The sequence below is a fragment of the Mauremys reevesii genome, linkage group 6 (assembly GCF_016161935.1).
Source record: "Mauremys reevesii isolate NIE-2019 linkage group 6, ASM1616193v1, whole genome shotgun sequence".
Taxonomy (NCBI): domain Eukaryota; kingdom Metazoa; phylum Chordata; order Testudines; family Geoemydidae; genus Mauremys; species Mauremys reevesii.
Genome location: NC_052628.1, coordinates 113365188 through 113387043, shown reverse-complemented (window position 1 = coordinate 113387043; position 21856 = coordinate 113365188). Strand labels below are relative to the sequence as shown.

Here is a 21856-nt window from a genome sequence, read left to right as displayed (position 1 = left end):
AAAAATATCTATGTTCTCCCACATAAAATATGTATCCATAATCCCAGAGCCCTAACAGCCCCTCAATTCTACTGATTGCAAGAATTTTTTATTGGAGTAAACAGAGAGGGGTGAAAAACAAGAGCTGGCTACAGAGGTGTGCATTCTATTCCCCATTGAGCTTTTACAGATGAATGTGAAAATGGATTCCTGAAGTTTTAATAAAAGTTGTCAAAAGTCTGAGCAGGCAGTCCCAGAAAACTGAAAAACAACCCCTTCATCTCACCTAAAGCAACATGTAATGGAACAGAACTCAGCTGTATGTTGTATATTGAAGAACACTAACACACAACTCTATGATGTCCAGAGTATTCGCAACACACTAGCAAGTCCACCTCTCTCACAGACTCCTTTTCTTTCTTTGATAGCAGCACACCTCAAACACTGAGAGAAAATCATCTGAAACAAAATACACTGTTTAAACTGGGTTCATATCATATGCCTAAAAATATAAATGGCTTTAGAGTGTCTTAAAGAAAAGAAGGAGGGGAAGGAGTCAATCTATACAGTGAAAGCTCATATAAACGTATTCTCTAAAAAAAAACAACCCACCTTTGGTGGTGGTCTCTGTCCATTTTCCAGAGGACAAATGTCCACATCACAAAAAAGCACCATCACCATAACTGGTTCTAAGGAACTGGCAACCTTTATCAGGTCTCAGCAGAGGGGTCAAAGACCGGCTGAAAAGGCACAGAAACCAAACGACTATCTCACTTCTACAGGAGTTTCCTCCATGTCATTAAGGCATACTGGCAAGAAATGGGAGGAAGTTTGCTGTACCTCTATTCTAGTCTTGAGAGCTGTCAGAGGAGCTAACTTCAGAGACAAATTAAAGGCAGATCCTAATCACGATTGCATAATCTGAATTTTGCGGCAGAATTTGAAATCCAAACCAATATCCAGTTCCGTATTTTGTGAAAAGGCCTCTCTTCCTCTCCTTATAGTGGGAAGAACCAGTTATTTCTTAGTACATAGTCAATTGCCCCTTTTGATTTGGTATTAAAAAACTGGGCATCTCTTTTCATCTCATTTATTTAAAAGACCATTTCTCTTGTAAGTGGCGTTTTCTCCAACAAAATCAGTCTCTACCCAGATGGGGTGTTGCTTACATAACTCCTGAGTGGGCACTAGTGAAAGTGGAGAATTTCTGAGAACCAAAATAGATTGCATCTCAGGTCTCCTACTGGTTTTCCCAATCTGAATTCCATCATGCTTATTTATTAAAAGACAGGCTTTGAGCTCAGATCAGAAAGAGAAAACGGGATGGAATGAAAGGGAGGTAAGGGACATCTCCCTTCAAGAGCGACTTCAGTTTTACTTGGTTTACTTACTAAAGCACTAGACATTTGCCCTCATAAGTTTCCCTGAAGTCTAAACTGAGGGCCTTCTGTCAGTAAAAGTTCTGTGTGTTCAAACTCTAGTTAATTAAGGTAAAAGGTCAAAAGCATGTTATTAAAAAAAGAAAATCAGATCAGCCTCCTTCCCTTCCACCAACCCTGCTGCCCTCATACCATTCACTCTCAGGGCTCAGAGACAATTATTAAAAGGGGCTCTGGTGAAGCTTCCAACTTCCTGTGGATATAAAGGATTTTAACCTTTCACTTTCACAAGCATTGTACAGATATTCACCTTCTTAACATAAAAGACAAGAGAGTACTTGGCAAAGCAGATTACCCAGGGTATAACTGTTCTGTGAAGAGACCATCTTCTGTGTCAACCAATTTACCATTTCTGCACAAATTAACCCTTATATTTAATTTTGTACCATTCACTTTCTTCCCCCTTCCGCATCCCATCACTTGTTCTTTCTTGCTACAAAAGCAGCTCTCACTAGTTATTTTTTAAACAACATTTACCCTCACATGCCGTAATATTTTTCCACAACATGACAATCAATAGATGATCTCAGACTGAGGGCTGATTTACATCAGTTGCGTTCACAGCTCAGCTTTTGCTCAAAAAATGACATCAGACAAACCTCTTGAATAGGACCTTTATGGGTAACCAAGGAAAGGGCATTGTCCTGGCAATACTGTGCATACTATAAAACTGCATCTTTTTTCTGACTGAATACATTCAGCAACAAGTTTACTACAAACTACAGAGACTTGTATTTTGTGCAGCCTCCACATATAATCCGAATAGTTTCACGGACTCTGCAAGGATACTGCTTTGTCTGAAAACAGGCACCATTGACTGTTCCTTCTTTATTGCTGTTGTTCAATTGGTTCTTTAAATAATCATCTGCCATTTACCTGCTAACTTCAACAAAGCACCGTAGTACAAACCAGGGGGCCACTGCTAGGAATAGGCTCATTAAAGCCAGCGGGACGACTCATATAAATAAGGTTCTCAGAACAATCTCATGTAAGGAGAGCACTCTGAAGAAACAGGGAAGAGGTCATTGTATTATGAGAAGAAAACACTATGAAATATCATCTGAACTATAATTCAAGTATTTTAACGAACTCAAACAGCCCTCAACACTTTACTCTCTCTTATACAGAAGGCTTTTCCATGTGTCTAATCAGTCCATTCATTAGCGTTACCAATTTTGGTTGGATGCATTCCTGGAGATTTCCTCACATGACATAATCTTTAATTAAAGATTAATCTTTAGTTCCTGGAGGGTTGGCAACCCTACCATTCACCTGTCTTTGGACCCCCTCTATTTCATTTGTATCTTTTTAGATGGAGTGACCGCAACTGAATACAGTATTACTTCAGGTGTGGGCATACAGCTGATTTACATAATAGCATTGTATTTTGAGCATGCCTTTCTATCCCCTCCTTTATATAACTTAATGTTTGTTTTGACTGCTTCTGTACATGAAGAGGCTTTCACAGAGCTGTGCATGATGACACCCTAGGTCTTTTTCCTGAATGGTTTACTTAAAACAATGTTGATTCTGAGTAGTTCAAATTATTCCTTTCCACATGCATTACTTTGCGTTTGTCAACAGTGAATTAATTATATATGCTGTTGCACTCTCCAGTAGCTTTGTAATGTCTCTCTGGAGCTTCCCATGGTCAAATTAGGAGCATGATCCTACACCCGTTAAGTGTAAAGATACTTTTGCCATTGACCTGAATTGCAGAAGAAGGCAGCACTAGGGATTGGATTTTCATGAGCGTTCAGCATTGGTTTTATACTGCTCCTACTGATGTCAATGATCGAACTCCCATTGACTTCAATGGGAGTGGAATTAGGCTAACACAGATCACTTTTGAATACCATCCTAGATTTCTGAATGAGATATTTACTGTTTATTAGGATTCTCTGAATGCTTGAAACCAATGTAATTCTTCCTGCAACATGTAAGCATACAATGGTTTGTTATTGCTGATTATTCATAAATAATGTTGGCTCTGCTTTTTAAAAAAAAAATATCACAGAAGCATTTGGGTAAGGAATTTACCCTCCCCCAAGAAAAGAATTAGATAGCAACTAGTATTAAGAAAACAAATCAGAATAGATTTCCACTCCACAAGCCTTGACAGTGTTCCTTTAAGGTACATGGAAAGTACAAAGATCACCTTAGAAAAAGGCTACAAATGTTAGCACTAGCATGAAATTATCTTAAAAGTCTCTTCCGAATCATATAAACATCCCATCATGCATGCAGTAAGATAAACAATAGTATATCTGATTAAAGAAAAGAATTTTCTTGACTGTGCTGTGTACAAAACAATTACTTCCCTTCCCTTAGGGTATTAAACCAGATTGTTATCTCTAAGAAGCCTATTTCCTCAGTAACAGAAATTCAGACCTGAACAGCACATTTTACCAAGCTTTATGTAGCTTGAAGATGCATTTTGAAAGGACAAACCCAGAGTACTTGATTTGATAAATGACAAACTCCGAAGACAGTTTAGAAAAATGCACTTCATTGAAGTGCCAGACTGAAGACTGAAATCCACTAACCGCCAAACAGGTACAAAATAGGCAACAGCAGTTCAAGTTTCTCCACACTGTCCCAGTATGCCTGAGCCCTGGCCTTCAGAAATAAAAGGGCCCAAAACAGTCCAATTTCTTTGCCTGTTCAGATCTGGATTCTTCAGTTAAAAGAGCCAACATTCAGCTGTCCACAATGACAACCAGGTTCCTATCCCAAGCTGAGTTTCCAGAGTTCACATTTTCCCCTCCATTATGCATCTATCAACACTGAACTTTATATACCATTATGTCAACCATTCATCTAGCTTGGTTAAATCCCTCCTAAGTTCTTCACAGTCTTCTCTGGACTTCACTAATCTAAATAACGGTCATCTCAAATTTTGCCACCCCACTGCTCAACCCTTTTTCCAGACCATTAAATATATTAAAAATATGGGACCTATCACAGAACCTTGAGGCATCTGGCTGTTACCCTTTTGCTATGATGAGAATTGGCCATTTATCCCTATTTTTTTCCCTGTGCTTTAGCCAGTTTTTGATTGTTTACACACAGTGAATGCAAATTTCAGAGACGCTTGTTCTGTGACACTGAAGAGTTTGATTGTGAGCTTCTTAAAAAGGTATTGATGTGGTGTAATTTACAGGCTTTCTAGATATATATGAAGAGTGTCCAGGTTACAGTATGTTTGGCAATGGGATCTAAAGAGGCTAGATCTTGTTAGTAACTGTCGTATTGTGGTAGTACTTAGGAGCCCCGGTTACAGACAAAGGACCCCATTGTGCTCAGGGTTGTACAATGACTGTTCAGGCAAACCTTGCTTTCAGTTAAGGAAGAGGTCAGATGTCTTAACTTCATATGACGAATGACCCTTTCTTCAATTGGGGAGTTTAGTTTATCCATCAGATGTAAAGTTCAGGATGGGAAGAATGAGATCGAACTGCCCTTGCTCATTTAGCAGTGGAGAATAGGAGACTTTATTTGAATGGCCAGAATATCTTCATCTTTCATTTAAAAAAATTAGTATTGCACTGGTTTAGATGTATAAAGTGGTCTTCAAAGTCTGCACACTGCTCTAGTACATTTGCTAATGCTTGGAGCTCTTCCCAAGCAGCTTCAGAAATGCTGGATGTGTATGCTGCCACAGAAAACACAGTGCTGCACTAGTTCATGTTTGGAGGCTAAAAAAAAATGTGTTTGCGGTGTTGTAGGCATGTTGGTCCCAAGATGTTAGAGAAACCAGATGGATGAGGTAGTAAAACTTCTGTTGTTGAAAGAGAGAAACTTTTGAGCAACATCAGAAGTTGGTCCAACAAAAGATACTACTGTACCCACCTTGTCTCTCTAACAAACATTTGGTCAGTTTCAATGTTGCTATTGAGGATTCTGAGGGATGCTGTGAAACAGAGAGCAGGCACCTTAGTTGCATTCTGCTGCTTAGAAAATCTTTGAGCTGAGCTTGTGTAAATATCAGTTTGGAAGTTTACTTGTCTTTGAAAGCTCATGGCGATCGGGGGAGGTCCCGGATGACTGGAAAAAGGCTAGCGCAGTGCCCATCTTTAAAAATGGGAAGGAGGAGAATCCGGAGAAGCCAGCCTCACCTCAGTCCCTGGAAAAATCATGGAGCAGGTCCTCCAGGAATCAATTCTGAAGCACTTAGAGGAGAGGAAAGTGATCAGGAACAGTCAGCATGGATTCACCAAGGGCAAGTCATGCCTGACTAACCTAATTGCCTTCTATGATGAGATAACTGGGTCTGTGGATGAGGGGAAAGCAGTGGATGTGTTATTCCTTGACTTTAGCAAAACTTTTGATATAGTTTTGGGCCCCACACTATGAGAAGGATGTGGAAAAATTAGAAAGAGTCCAGCGGAGGGCAACAAAAATGATTAGGGGACTGGAGCACATGACTTATGAGGAGAGGCTGAGGGAACTGGGATTGTTTAGTCTGCAGAAGAGAAGAATGAGGAGGGATTTGATAGCTGCTTTCAACTACCTGAAAGGGTTCCAAAGAGGATGGATCTAGACTGTTCTCAGTGGTACCAGATTACAGAACAAGGAGTAATGGTCTCAAGTTGCAGTGGGGGAGGTTTAGGTTGGATATTAGGAAAAACTATTGCACTAGGAGGGTGGTGAAGCACTGGAATGGGTTACGTAGGGAGGTGGTGGAATCTCCTTCCTTAGAGGTTTTTAAGGTCAGGCTTGACAAAGCCCTGGCTGGGATGATTTAGTTGGGGATTGGTCCTGCTTTGAGCAGGGGGTTGGACTGAGGTCCCTTCCAACCCTGATATTCTGTGATTCTATGATTGTCTGAGCATTTTCTTTTCTCTTGTGAACAGTCCATAAACTGGATGTGATTTTTTTTCTTAAAATTAGTTTGTTCATTGTGTTACGTTTGTGAGCTTCTTGGTGCACAGGCTGTCTCTTGCTGTTTGGAGTGCTTAGCACTACCAACCATGAGCCCTGGATTCAGTCCTCTGAATACTACTGCAATAGAAATACTTGTAAATGGTGAATAGTCTTTCAGAGCCCTATTTTGAGCTAACTGGTTTTTGCAAACTGTTCAAAGAAATATCTCAATTTGCTGTTTGGTCATTTTAATGACAGTCTGGTTTTTGTCCCATGCCTGGGTGATCCAGCCACTGCAAATAGCAGGGCCATTGAACCCCCCCTGGGAGGTACAGTTTAGGGGAAGAGATATAGCAGAAATGAAGAGGCTTGTGATTTCTTTAGGACAATTAAGTATTTTACCTGTTCTATTTTGTATAAGATAGATTATATTTGGCTATGTACGTCCACTCCAAATTTAAAAGTAGCTGGGCTCTTTCTTAAGTGAAGGAGCGAGAGGAGCAGTATAAACCAGGCCTATCAGTTGCCTATCTAGGAAACTTTACAACTAATTTTCTTTTATCACATGCACAGACAGTAATTGTGTGCATGTTATTTATATCTCTAACAGTAAATAAATGGTTTTAAAATAAAAAGTGTCGGAATGAGGACTTCTGCTATGAATATGCCTATTTGTACACGTATTTGCATGCCTAAAATCTTTCCCCAAATTTTCATGTGAACAAAAAGTGGTCAACAAGATGTTCACAAGAAAAACAAGCAAAGAAGGGTCTGAATGTGATTGGCAGAATTGTGAGTCAGTTTTAGTGAAGGTGCCAGTGAATAGCTCTGAAGAAGCAGTCAGTGAAGGGGAATGGATGGACAGAAAGTTCCTGCTTCCCTTCCAGCAGTTAAAAGGAAGGAGGTGAGTTGCGGGACTTGAATTTGATCAGTCCCATACCAACTGTGGACTGATCTGGAAGCCTGCACCCCTAACTTTTGGTGGTAGGCTGGTTTGCAGGTATAGATAATTGTGCACATGTGAGGGAGTAGGAGAGGGCTTTACTTAGTTACAGGGCTAGTCTTTTCCCACTTGGTAGAACACATTACTTGGTTGGTTGTAAGCATCACCAGAATCAAAGTTGTTTGGGAACTACAGCCAAGTGGGATGCAGCACTAACTTTGTTTAGGGCATTTCATGCAACAAGTACCGGGCGACTATGGCTATTGTCCGATAAGTCTGAAGGCAATGGTATGCGTGTATGTTCCTTTCTGAATACCTCAAAGCAAGCAAACAAAAAGCTTTTGTTTCAGGAATAAGAGGTATTTATTAATTTAGACCCCAGTCTCCTGTGCAGCACCCTATTAAAGTCACAGAGGGATCAGCGTGGGTGCAGTGGTTCCAAAACCAACTGTCTGAGGCGAGTTTAATTTTCCTTTTGTTCTCTGGATCCCTAGGACTCCTTTGCACTCTGACTGTATCTTCACAATGAAAAAAATATGTTTTACTGGTTTCCCTATAGCGCTTTACATTTACGCTTTAGTTGAGAACTATCATGACATCATTCTGAAGTGTGCGCATGTGTATCTCTCTATTCATGCAAATGTTTACTAAATCCCACGGGGAGAGCTTGAGGTAACTGCCATGTCAAATATTTTTAGAGAGTTAAAAACAGTTACAGTAGTTGCCCCTGAATCTCCCTGATTTTTTTTAAATCATTTTACACTTCCTTACCCTTTAAAATGTTTTCCCCTCCTCTCTTGCTGTGTGAAGGACCCATGCAAACAAGAGAGAACTTATTGACTATACTAGGAAACAGCCAAATCAGCTACATGGGTGGTGCTGTCAACTAGAGAGTTCTAGTGTTACACATAGTGTTGCTTTTAAAGATGACTGCGTCCCTCCAATTTTCTGTCAGACTTATTGTTTTGAATTCCAGGGAGAACATCTTCTAAACTTTCCGATCAGAATGCTTGCCACTTCTGTCCAGTCTGTGGATTACTAGGGAATTTTAAAGTTGGTTTATCGGAGAACTAAGATTGCTCGGTTGGGTGTATGCTAAAAAAAAAAAAGTTATCTTTTTGTTGTTGTTGCATCCTAAATAATGGCACAATTGCGCAAAGTCTTCAGCATGTGGTAACTTGTTTCCAAACATCACTTACTGAACTGAGAATTAAAATTAAAGAAATACATGTAACCTCTTTCCAGGACAAGCTTTGGAACTGATCCACATTTAAAAATTCTGAATGTACTGAATGACCAGCATGGCCTTCCTGAGAATAAAAATGAAAACTGGCCTCCTGTTTCAGCTTTCTAGTAAATGTTGTTGGCAATTGCAGCTTCTTTAACACTTTTGAGAGAGCCCACACTTAATCCGCTATATGTAATCCTCAAAAATGAAGAATGGGGCACAACTGGCTGAGTTGTGGCATTGAAGAAATTGAGGAAAGCAAAGTGTGTGGCGGAGGGGTGGGAGGGGAGGGGGGAGGGGAAACCATCCCCTTTAGTCTGCTTTTGATCTTTAAAAAGAAGAAACTAATGTCAGCAACTAACGTTAGTCTTGATTTTCAGTCTGGTACTATACCAAGGACTTATTAGTGCCCATCAGCAGCATGTGAGATGAACTGAAAGCAATGAAAATTTTAATTTGTCAGCCTTGGGATTTTGGTTGTTCTGGGCCACTTGGTTTGCTGGCCTTGTATTGTGCCAAAGATCAAAGGTATGATCTTCTTTCTGTGTCGCTTCTGTTCATCAGATAAGTTTGTTTGCGGCCTTGGGTGGAGGGAGGGACATGAGAATAGAGAATTTAAACCAGGCTATTAAGATAATTCTTCTTTATTGTCAATTGTTGCCAAACTTTAGCCGGCCTAACTACACAAAATACAGTAGTGTAGAGTTCATTAAATAAGCAATTAACTGGACCAATGAAAATGTTAAAGTAATACTACACCAGAAAGTATTTTTGTATTTCCAGTTTGTTTTGAGAGGCTGATGTGTCTGCAGTAGTGTCAGCCTGAAACCCATTAAAAAAAGGTCTTGACAGTCTTCAATGTACAGCTATAGCAGATGTCTATTTAAGATAACACTAATTAAACTCCTTTTTGCACACCATGGTCAGGATCCATGTAAATCTATATTCAGATGTTACATTTGTAATTTGGGATTTGGCTAGTTTTAATTCTGGACTTCCTTGACTTCAGCAAATCCAGATTATTGTATTTTGTGGTAGTTTATTCTGCCTGCAGATTGAGCAGCTGTTCTGTGGATGTGGAAGGAGAAAGGTGTATTTGCTTTAACTGTGCACTCCTCCCCCGCAGGTTGTTTAGAGAATTGTGATATTCTTTTATCATGCAGATGTAGATATCTAATGAAAAGGATATAATTTGAATGTTTAAATGCAAATTGGCTTCAAAAGAATGTCAGTTAATTGTTCAATTAAGAAAAAGAGCCTCTAACCTATGAAAGAAGCATGATTTTTTTTTCACCTTCTATTTTTCTTTGAAAGGTTAGATTAAGAGTTTGCAAACTTCATATACACTATTATACATGCCAGGTCTTGCTGCTTCTCATGCTGAGAAATGTTGGGTAAGGGAAAGAACTTCCTGATCTCTTCCCACTCTCCCTATGTGTGAACATTTTACACCTTGAAGTAGGGGATTTGTTTGCCTTCTGTTGTCTTAACACTGCATAGAAATAAATATTGCTAATGGTAATAATTCTCTAGTGCATTTAGACCCAAAAACTGTAGCTAAAAGTTTGACATTTTTTCCAGTGAATTCTACAGGTTGACAATGTTGTGAATAGTATTATTTCATTTATTCTAAACGTACTACTCTTTAAATTGCATTGCATGACTTCTTGTTTTCAGATTATGGGTCAGGGTAAAAAGTAGTAACTGATCAATTTTTCCATGGCCATAGTCTTGCAAACACTTAAGCAACTTAGTTACTTTAGTCTCACAAGTATTCACACTGAAGTCAATCAGGGGGCTGGGTGGGGTGTTACCTGCATGAGCAAAGTTGCACACTTGTTTGAGGCTATGGCTTCACTGGCAACTGAACGACAAAACTTTTGTCTTTCACTCTCCCGAAAGACAAAAGTTTTGTAGAGGACCAGTGCAAGTGTGAACAGCGCTCTCCCGCCAACAAACAGCAGCTACACCGCGTGCCTTTTAGCAGCATGACTGTGTTGCTAAAAGCTGTGTAGTGTAGACATAGCCTAAGGGCTGGTCTACACTGGGGCGGGGGGGGGGGGGGAATTGATCTAAGATAGGCAACTGAAGACTTTGCGCAATTGTGCCATTATTTAGGATGCAAGTATCTTAGTTCGCCTTACCTGGCCATCCTCACGGCGACAAGTTGACCGCCGCGGCTCCCCCGTCAACTCCGCTTACTCCTCCTGCCGAGGTGGAGTACGGGCATCGATTCGGGGATTTATTAATTCTAGATGAGACACGGTAAATCAATCCCCAATAGATCGATTACTACCTGCCGATCCGGCGGGTAGTATGTACGTACCCTAAGAGCTTGCAAGACTGGGGGTTTAATTTATGCTGCAGACCTATCTTCAATGAGCTATCCATGGTGACTATGACGAAAATTTCCATCCCCTCCCCACCCACTCCATGTTCCTTCAAATCCAGAGTCCATCAGTAGATATCAGCCATTGTGATATGTTTTTAACAGTTTATTTTGGAAGTATGAGCAGCTTTCTAAAAGTGCCAGAAACTGTTGCAGATTCTGGAAGCAGCACAACATGATGCTGCATTTTTCTGTCTTTATTGGCTTTTATACAAAACTACAAGTTTTTATTTTAAGTTACCAGGCAACCATGGACAAAAATGACTCCCTTCAATCAGACTGTAGGATTTGCATTTCATTACAGAACACTATCCATGCATTTTGTAAAAAAATCTTAATTGGAGTTTTAGCTACACTGGCAAAGCTGTACAATCTGGTGTCCGTCAAAACCTGCAAACAAACCTTTAAGTTATCCAAAAGATCAATGTACATATTAGTTATACTACATCTTTCAGGGAATAGTCCATGTAGTCAAATCACAATCTCATGTGTTGAACAGTTTGTGTTGCCTTCTTCCAATATGGTTTGTGTCATTTGTTTTTTTCTTTTTTTAATCCCCTCTTGTTTTCCTGCTGGTTCTTTTTTTTCACTTTTACATCTGACTAGCAATACAACAAACAAAAATGTTCATTTGATCTGACTGAATCAGTGGTATTTGCACCTCCAATAGTTAAGTTGTATTTTGTTTTGTTTAAACGATAGTGGATTAATTGACAATGAAAAGGACTAGTTTGAAGAACAAGGTTCATCTTTCATTGAGTGTCAATGAAATATTGCGGGGGGGAGGCATACATTAGAAATCTAGTCCACGTTAATTATAGTTGAAAGTTGTTCTGAACTGGTAACTTGAGTGATAGCTTTTTGGAACAGCTACTCACACAAGAGGAGAGGCAATTCTCAAATTAGTCGTATGTTATTTTGATTCTGATGCTATTCTGACCTGTTGCTTATCCCCATAACCTGTCATGCAAAATCTTTTATACTCTAGTAATTAACATGAAGTGTAGAACGATCAAGTAAATGCTGCAAAATGCTATTAAGTTTAAAGTAATAAACATGACCCCAGGCAATGTAACCAAATTGTCCATTTACATCCTGCATTACAGCTTCCTTACCACATCAAAGCAACACCCCTTCCATTTAACACAGCTCATCTCACAACTACTTACACATTGTAAAAACCACACCTAATCTCTCTAATGAATCACTCAACTCCTACCTGTCCCAATGCCTGTGTTGTATGAGAACCACAAATTACCCAAGAAAATCCCAGCTCATATAATTTACCTCTCTGTTCTACTATCCAGACTGTCAAAAGAGGAGTCCCACTGGTCTAGGAAGATACAAATAAAAAAATCATGTTGACCACTCCTGACCTGAATAATGGACACTGATATAATTGGTAAAATAGAATCACAATTTTAAAAAGTTATGTCCCAAGAAAACTTAGCTGATGCAAACTGAAATACCGTTTTGCTTTTCATTACCACAAAGTGTATCCATGAGACAATTTGTTGATGTGCCGGCACTGCTGGCTGAATGTAGCAGTAACAGTTATATATACGGAGATTCAACTGCCAAGATCAATCCCTCAGCCCTTCTAAAATTCCCAGCTATGCAGCTAGACCTGAAATTTGCAGGCCTTTGCATTCTTCTGCACCACTGATTTAAATAATTAATATTTGTAGTCTAATACAATACTCCTTCTGGAGGGAAAGGAAAAAATGGATATACGTCAAACAATGTAACAAAAGTATCACCACTAAACCTCAGCTCAAAGTCAAACTTCGGCAAGGCAATTCAAGATTACTTTGCCAGCACCAATAACCAATTCAACTGCAAGGTATTCTACATGATAGATCAACTGAAATTCATGTGGAACCTTTATTGATACCTAAGGGTCCTACCAAATTCACAGCCCTAGGATTTTAAAAATAGCAAATTTCATGATTTCAGCTATTTAAATGAGATTTCATGGTGTTGCAATTGTAGGGGTCCTGATCCAAAAAGGAGTTGTGGGGATGGGGAGGAAGGGTTGTGATACTGTACCCTTAGTTCTGCACTGATGCAGATGGCAGTGCTGCTTTCAGAGTTGGGCAGCTGGAGAGCAGCAGCTGCTGGCTGGGAGCCCATCTCTGGAGGACGAGCTGCCGCCAGCAGCAGCACAGAAGTAAGGGTGGCATGGTATGGCATTGCCACCCTTCGTTCTGCACTGCTGCTGGCAGAGCACTGCCTTCAGAGCTGGGCGCCCCGCCAACACCCGCCACTCTCCAGCCACCCAGCTCTGAAGGCAGTGCAGAAGGGTGGCACAGTATCATAATACCTCCTAAAATAACCTTGCAACCCCCCTGCAATTCCCCAATTTGAGAACCTCTGGTATGCCTGTGAAATCGGTGTAGGATAGGATAAAAGCACACAAAAGACCAGATTTCACAGTTCGTGACACGTTTTTCATTGCTGTAAATTTGGTAGGGCCCTACAGATACCCCATGATAACAGACAGGACAACGTCAAACAAAGAAGCAAGACATGTTATGCCCATATCTTTCTGCAATAGGAGGATGAGCATACTGGTTCCCTCTCATCCCACATGCACACCCCCAAATAAAAAGAGCAGTCAAAGTGAGCTATGCAGTATCAACCAGGGACTTCAGGTACAGGTTACTTATTTCTACCATTGATATTTGTGTTAAGCTCAGTAATATTAAATAGCCACCAATATCTAGTAAGAAGTTATAATGCATAGGTCTATATTAGGGCTGTCAAGCGATTAAGAAAATTAATCACGATTAATGGCACAATTAATAAAATGAATCATGATTAATTGAACTTACAAATGTAGAATTACATAAAAAAACTGCATTCAAAAATAAAACAATGTAAAATGTTAGAGCCTACGAGCCTACTCAGTCCTACTTCTTGTTGATACCTTGCAATGCCAGCTACAAAAGTCTCACTTTCAGGTGACATTGTAAATAAGCAGCAAGCAGCATTATCTCCCGTAAAGGTAAGAAAACTTGTTTGTCTTAATGATTGACTGAACAAGAAGTAGGACTGAGTGGACTTGTAGGCTCTAAAGTTTTACATTGTTTTGTTATTGAGTGCAGTTATGTAACAAAAAAAATCTACATTTGTAAATTGCACTTTCACAATAAAGACCTAACACTGCAGTATTTGTATGATGTGAATTGAAAGATACTATTTCTTTTGTTTCCATTTTTACAAAGCAACTATTTGTAATCAAAAGTAATATAAAGTGAGCACTGTACACCTTATATTCTGTGTTGTAATTGAAATCAATATATTTGAAAATGTAGAAAGACATCCAAAATATTTAATAAATTTCAATTGGTATTCTATTGTTTAACAGTGCAATTAAAACTGCAATTAATTGCGATTAATTTTTTTGAGTTAATCACTTGAGTTAACTGCGATTAATTGACAGCCCTAGTCAACATATAAAGTGAGGACTGAATCTCTAAGTGCAAAACTCACTTAACTATGAGCTTATAACCAACATCTCCATAATAAAAATATAGCCATAGTCTTTTTTTTAAACCAAACAAGAGCCAGCCATCTTCAAATGGCGAAGTCTTTGCTTACTGCTACCTTAGGACAGGTTGCCAACACATTATTTTACATGTCCTCCCTAAAAGAATGACAGAAAAACACTTAAAAATGGAAAATAGCATGGGTTCCCTTTGTCAAATTTTACCATTCCCTTAAATCTCCAATGTGTTATGCAGAATGGCCTTGATTTTTATTTCAATCCCACCTTTTTTTTGCTTGCTCCTCTGAGTAATATAGTATAAGATATTTTCTAGCACACAAAGAAATTAACATATTTATTAAACCATGTCTGAAACTCACCCTCTGCAGAGGGGTTCATACAGCACTTCAGTCCCTTAAATAAAGAGTAAGTAGGACTTAAGTGGTGCATAGGCCTCCTCTTAGTTGTATTTCACTCCACGTGATTACCAAGCTCATCAGCACCCTTTTCAGTAAGCTTAAAAACAAACCAAAAAAAAAACAAAAAAAAACACCGCACCACTTCAGAGAACTTTGCCTGAAAAAATGGCAGAAATGGAAGTAGAAAGATGATACTGGACTTGCAAACTTTTTACCAACACATTTTTAATAATGGGTAAGATAGTCTCAGTTTGTAAGTCAAGCTTAAAAAAAAAATTCCCAAATGCCTGATGGGTTCTAAGATGTTTGCAAATCTTAACATGGGTACAAAACTTTAGTGTACCACTCAATTCTCACTGCTACAGAGAGCTCAGACAGTGTTCCCGCTAATATCATTTAGTCTCATTTTTCGATGCAACTGCAAACTATTTTCTTGTTCTCTGCTCAAAATATCCACTAAACAGATCACCTATATAGCCGCTTGTGTGAGAATCGCAGGCTATGAAACTGCAAGGGTCAATGCTTAGCCACACCTTGCCCTGTATTTCCCCATTAGAAATGGGGTAATTTAAATAATCTAACTTCCCTGATAATAATTTTAAAAATAAGTGTCGCCACATTTGCCAGTGCAGGATTCTGTCCAGGCCATTCATCCCCAAATTGACCTAAACAGAGTCAGAGGCAACATGGATATCATATCCGCACCAGATGTCTGCACACACTGTCAGAGAGAGGTAAAACATGCCAGCCAACCAGGATCTTTTAACCTGAACAGACACACAAGTCTAAGGGTAATTTTTTTTTCTGTCAGAAGTAGAAGAAGAACATTTGTTTTCTTATTAACAAGAAATTCTTCTTTCCTCTAGAGTAAACACCACTTGAACTAAACTACTCTCAGTTTTATGCCCACTACTCTAATTGTCTGCATTGTGGAGGTCAAAACGAAGGCAGACTTTCTAAGAGGATGCAAGACATACAGCATGATTAACAAGCTGGTCCGTGCAGAGCAAACTCTCTCTGCAGAAACTCTGAATAGGTCATATTGATTTTAGAAAGAATATTGTTCCACCATACAGAAAAGCAGAGCCATGGCAGTCTGAAAATGGAGAAGCCAATTGAGAAAGGAGCATATATAGACAAACTATTGTCATACAAACTATACTTTTCATGGTCAGGTTACAAATGTGTAAAATAGTATTTACATTTTCAGAAATATTAGAACATATTCTAATTCTAGAGTGTATTCTTCCACCCAACAATACCCAAGAATCTGGAATTCAGGGATACTTTTAATCGGCTTAGGGCTACCGGGAAGAGGGTGGGTGGGAACAGAAAGGGAGAAAGAAGCAGGCTGGAGATATTAGAGCAGACATTTTTCATACTTTTCCCTGTTTCTTCACTTAAAAAACAAAAACAAAATACTGGACCTGTTTCATATGTTGCCATTTTGTTATAGCACAAGTACTGAAACACTGAGAATGTACTGGCAATATTTCCACTTCTTTTAAAGCAGTTATACCATAAAGATTAACCTAGAAAAACAAAACCCAAATCCCTCAAAACACAAACAGCTGTTTTTTGTTTTTGTTTTTTCCTATGGAGTACTACTGTCCTTTCTGGAAGCAATCTTGTCTTCCTCATCTAAATCCTAACTTTGGACTTGATCCAAAGTCCATTGAAGTCAATGGGGGTGTTATCACTGACATTCATGGCATTTGGATCAAGCCATTTAAAATTTCTTAAAAAAAAAATTGTACTTCCCCAGTTACTTGAAAATTTTCAGTACAGTTCTTATACCGCAATATTATAGAATGTAATGTTTATATAACATTGCCTAAAAGCATATGCAGACACACTGTTGCAAAACACACATGGTGAAAGTTGTATTTTGACTACTACTTAAAATAGCTCATGAGCAAATTTATTGGGAAATAACATGAATTTTTTTTCATATCATTTAATTCCAACAGCTAAAATGGGTGTGTCAGTCCCAAACCACTTTCATTCAAAAGGGAAATTATAACAACCTGATATTAAAGGGGCCCTTTCAATTCAAAATCTAGTAAATTAAAAGAAGAGTTTCTACTAATATCTACAACCTCATTTTCCTATATTTAGAAGTCTCTTTCTCTCCTTTGTTGCTGTTTAAATGATCCTCACAAACAAGAGTAACTTGTATATGGAGGGGATGGGGGGGGGCACAATGAAACTGATTATGGACAAGATGTTAATCTACAAAGTAAACACACTGAAAAGACCAGACTTTTTTTCAGTTACATATTTCTTATTTTGGTGGTATTTGTCACAACTGCAGTTAAAAATGGCACTTCTGTCTGAAGTTTTTTTAATTGACCGTGTTCCTTAAAAATACATACAGCTTTCATTTCCTAAAGAGGACAGCTAAAGTTGACAGACCCAAATTATATTCTTATTGCCGTTTTTCAAAAATACCAGTCCCACTATGTAACTATTTCATTCCTTGGGCTTCTTCTAGGTGTTCCTGACCCACCAGAATCAAGTATGTATGCAAAGTGGACACATGCTTTCTTAAGATGCAAAAGTACACAAGGTATTTTGGGGGGGTGGAAAGCAAGCTATATTCACATAAAATCAGTCACCATATAAGACTTCTGCATTTTCTGCTTGGGCACTGTAATATGTTTTATAAAAAGTTAGCATGGTGACACCACGTAACATTGCCCAACCCCCAGCACTTAAGATTTCTGATGGAAATATCTCACATCTGGAAGTTAATGAACAAAACATCTGGGAACTGAAAGAGACAAAATGGTGAAACAATCCCAAGGACGGAAGCTGCTTAAAGAAATATTATTCTGTTGGTTTAAACGAGAGACTTCTATTTAACTTCGGCCACGTTAAGTTCAATGAAAGATTTCACAAAACCCCTGTTACATTAAGGGCATGGCTACACTGGAAACTTCAAAGCGTTTTGAAGTGTGAGTGTGGTCGCGTGCGAGCATTGGGAGAGAGCTCTCCCGGCAATCCACCTCCACGAGGGGATTGGCTCCCAGTGCTCAGAGCCTGTCGACACTAACGCTTTAAAATGCTCAGACTTGCTGCGCTCAGGGGGGTGATTTTTCACCCCCCTGAGCCACCAAGTTAGAGTGCTATAAAACGTAAGTGTAGACAAGCCCTATGATCAGGCCCTTCTGAAGCAACACACTCTGAGCTGTTCATCACAACTGCGTTACTGTCTGCCCTATTTAAACCCTATCTATGTTTAGGTTCCAAACAATTCCTCCTTCAGCTCTGCATTATAAATTTTCCAACAAGCTTCATCCCTGTGCTGAGAATGCTTTAACAGTTGTCCAATTTTCTCTTTGCATCTCTTAGCATGAAAGCAATTATTTTTTTGTATTTATAATGCACTGCAAAACTTCCCAGTGACAAACCTTTCATCTTGACTAGATCTCTTCACAGCTCTTAACATGAGTTAATTGTTACCTACTTGCACAGATCACTGGTTGAGTTACTAACCGTTTTGTAGCTCTCAAATGTTTTGGCTCAAAAGCTGTTTTTCATTTTTAAGCCATGTGTTTTGAAGTAGAGGGGAAAGGAAATGTCACTAGTCACTTTTCTCCTGAAGTTTTTCTTCTGTAACTCTCTCTGTATAGCTGATAATTACTCCAGGGAGTCAATAACTAAGAGTTAAGCACCCAGTTTCCACTACCCCAACAATGAAAAACTTAATACAAGTGAACAACATCAAATGGCAGAATTCAAAAAGAGGGCTCTCTGGAGTACATTTAAATGTGTTTTCTTAATTATTTTGGTTAAATGCTAAACAAAACAAAAACCACATACATACCACCCAAGATCACCAGATCCCTTTTGAGTCATTAATATAATTTACAGGTTTGTATTACAGTAGAACCTCAGAGTTACGAATACCTGGGGAATGGAGGCTGTTCCTAACTCTGAACAAAACATTATGGCTGTTCTTTCAAAAGTTTACAACAGAACATTGATTTAATGCAGCTTTGAAAATTTACTATGCAGAAGAAAAATGCTGCTTTCCCTTTATTTTTTAGTAGTTTACGTTTAACACAGTAATGTACCGGATTTGCCTTTTTTTGGGGGGGGGGAGGGAGGAAGAGGGGTCCTCTGCAGCTGCCTGATTGTGTACTTCTGGTTTCAAATGAGGTGTGTGGTTGACTTGTCAGTTCGTAACTGAGGTTCAACTGTAAATACAAATCTTACGTATGGACCTATCAAAGGGGGTTATATAATTGTGCATGTATAAATAAAATCACAGTAACCAGTTCCGTATTGAGACTCCAACTAATGTCAGTACCTAATCTGTTGCTGAAACCACTGGAATATTTCATTTTAATGATACAGTATACTCATGCTAGTAGAAGGCTGCATGGCATGCAATTTTGACTGCCAAATTGAAACATGATTCTCAGACCTTAGTAACTCATTTAAAACCAAATGGGACAACGTAACAAACCTGACTTGGCATGAGAGAGTCTCTTTCTTTCTAAAGATCCGCTCACTTTCTTTTCCAGTAGTTTCGTCTAACCGAAGTCAAGTCACAGCCAGCCAAAATTTAAACAAAAAGTTATAGAAGGTATGTCATCTACTGAAGCTCAGAAGCCATATTTTCTCAAACTTTTAAAAGATTATAGCAGTGAGGGGAAAATATCAAAAGAGTTTCTACTTCTCAATCAACAGAAACCATGGATCTTTGTAGAAGTCAGGGGGTGTAAGAAAACAAGGAGAAAGGCTCCCATGATTAAAGGCTGGAGCTGCATATGATGAAGACAGCTCATATCAATGGGAGTTTGGGGAGGAGAAATATTGATAGAAAAGCTATCAAAAGAATCTTCTATTGAATTTCCAGGCAGAGAAGTTTCCAAGTCACCACAAAAGGTGGGAGAAAAGTAGAAAGGGGGGAAATAATGGGAGGGAGAGGAACAGAATAGGTCTCTCCATCTCCTGTTTCACTCTGGTTCTACTCGCTCTTTCTTGCTCCTCTTTCTTCTCCTTTGGTTTAACTTCAACTCCTTTGTCTTCAAACTTTCCTGCAGCTCACTCTTCTCTTAACTTGTTCATACGCCTGCATTCCCATCTGCTCTTCATTCACTGAATTATAGTCCCTCCTCTTGTCCTTTCCTTTTACAAGTTCCACTAGAATACTCAGACCGTAGTTGATAATGTTGGCAATAGGGTTTTGGTCTCTACTGAGCAAGCTTTTCTTTTAAGTGACTGATAGAAAAAAGGGGTGGCAACCACTGAAGTAGGACTTTTCAGTGTGTGTCTGGTATAGAGAAATCCAGGGACACTGCAAGGAAGAGCTGTACTAGCCCTAAGTAAATCAGTACTGGCATCACTGTTAATGTCCATTAATCGAAGAAATGACCATTACTTATTCTATGCAGATTTTTAACTGTTTGGATAATTACCTTAGTCCAGAAGGAACAAGACTTGTCTAGCAAGATTGCCTATTAAACATGATTAGTGGTAAGCTATTTACAGGACAACACACTATATAACACACACACAGAGTAATAGGTGATAGTTAGATGCTGTCAATATTCATACATACATGCACCAATAAATTAAGCAGGTCAAAGACTGAGATACCAAAATAGAAAATACACACAATTTCTTAAGAGTGTATGAATGAATAACCATGCTGGTAGAATCTGGTATGTCAAGTTCTCAGCAGCGTGAGTAAGAGACCTGCGGGGGCACAGGAGAGATCCAGGCAGTGAAAGGGTTAACCATTAAGAGCTGGAGCGCCTCACCTGTATCAACCACCTCAGCCAAGATGGAAGTAGTAGATATCTTCACTCTTGGACATCAAAGAAAAGACACAAAATAAACTTTGAACCACCGTATTCCAGAGCAACAAGTCTCTAAAACTCCAGCCTCCAACTCAAACCGAGGTCCCTCCCCTCGCTTTGATTTCTTTTGGCAGGTCGGAGCTAAAAGCCAAGCTGTGGTTGGGATCATGAGAAGGGAACAACGCAATGAAAAAAAAAAATAAAGCTCAACCACTGTGACCCGTTCAGTGATGCTGGACGCTGGCGAAAACGCTAAAGACAAAAAGCCACTTTACTCCCTAGAGCAAAGCTCAATATAAACCGCGACGCGCCAGCCGCGTGGAAACACACGGGCCATCAGGTAGGTTTTCACAGCCCGCGCGCTGCGTGGAGCGAGCCCCATTTCCGACATCGCACTTGGACTCAGACAAACCCAAGAGGAGCCCAGTCGCTCAAAAGCCTCAGACGTGTCCGCAGCTTAAAACAGCAGCAGGGAAACTCTTGCCAGTTCTTCGTGCCCCTGTCTGAGCAGCAGCAGCATTTCATTCCCCAGCGGGGGGGGACCCCACCACCCCCAAAAGCCATCGCGGACTTGCACAGGCTCCGCAGCCGGGGGGGGAGATAATGCCCAGCCCTGGAGGGGGTTTGCTAGGAGCCGATGCTGAGCTCTCGCCGGGGGAGGAGGGGACGGGGGTTAAAGCAGCAGCTGGCCAGGGCGCAGAAAGGGGCATTACGGACGGACAGAGGCGAACGCGGACAGTCTCCCCGCATGGCCCCCCAGTTACCTGGACTGGCCGAGCTCGCCCCCTCCGGCAGACAGAGCCAGCGGGCGCCCCTCCGCCTGCCGCCGCGCACAGCCCGCTCGCTCGCTCGCTCTGCGGCGGGAGAGCCGCGCGGGGGGCGCGCCCAGGCGGGCTCCTCCGCCTCCTCCCCCACCCCGCCGCGAGCCGCCAGCCAGGGGCAGCGGCTCGGAGAGCGCCGGGCTCCGCCGCCGGGGCCGTGGGGCGCCGCCTGCTGCCGGGGGGAGGGGCGAGGGGGGCACGGAGAGCGCCCCCCCGCACTCCGGCCGCCGCGGGCGTCCCCCTGCCCGCCCCCGGGAGCGGCCCGGCTGCCCCCGCACCCCTCTCCGGCTGCCCCCGCCCGCGCCCTGCCCCGCACCCCTCCGGCTGCCCCCGCGCTCGTTCCCTGCTGCCCCGCACCCCTCTCCGGCTGCCCCGCGCTCGTTCCCCCTGCCCCGCACCCCTCTCCGGCTGCCCCCCCCCGCGCTCGTTCCCTGCTGCCCCGCACCCCTCCGGCTGCCCCCCCCGCGCC

The 21856-nt window shown here is 40.7% G+C and overlaps 1 protein-coding gene across 5 annotated transcripts in view; it reads right to left on the bottom strand.

Moving 5' to 3' along the window:
• LPAR1 (lysophosphatidic acid receptor 1) overlaps positions 1-21468 on the bottom strand; it is a 102765-nt gene extending 81297 nt beyond the window's left edge. The window contains exon 1 of one of the 5 annotated variants that reach the window (XM_039544868.1): positions 21331-21468. The gene's annotated coding sequence lies outside the window, so the exon portion shown is untranslated. Of the gene's footprint in view, positions 1-591; positions 670-10599; positions 10644-19227; positions 19347-20527; positions 21070-21330 lie in introns of those variants that run through there. The other 4 variants (XM_039544870.1, XM_039544873.1, XM_039544872.1 and 1 more) reach the window with 4 other exon arrangements.
• Positions 21469-21856: the final 388 nt, after the last annotated feature.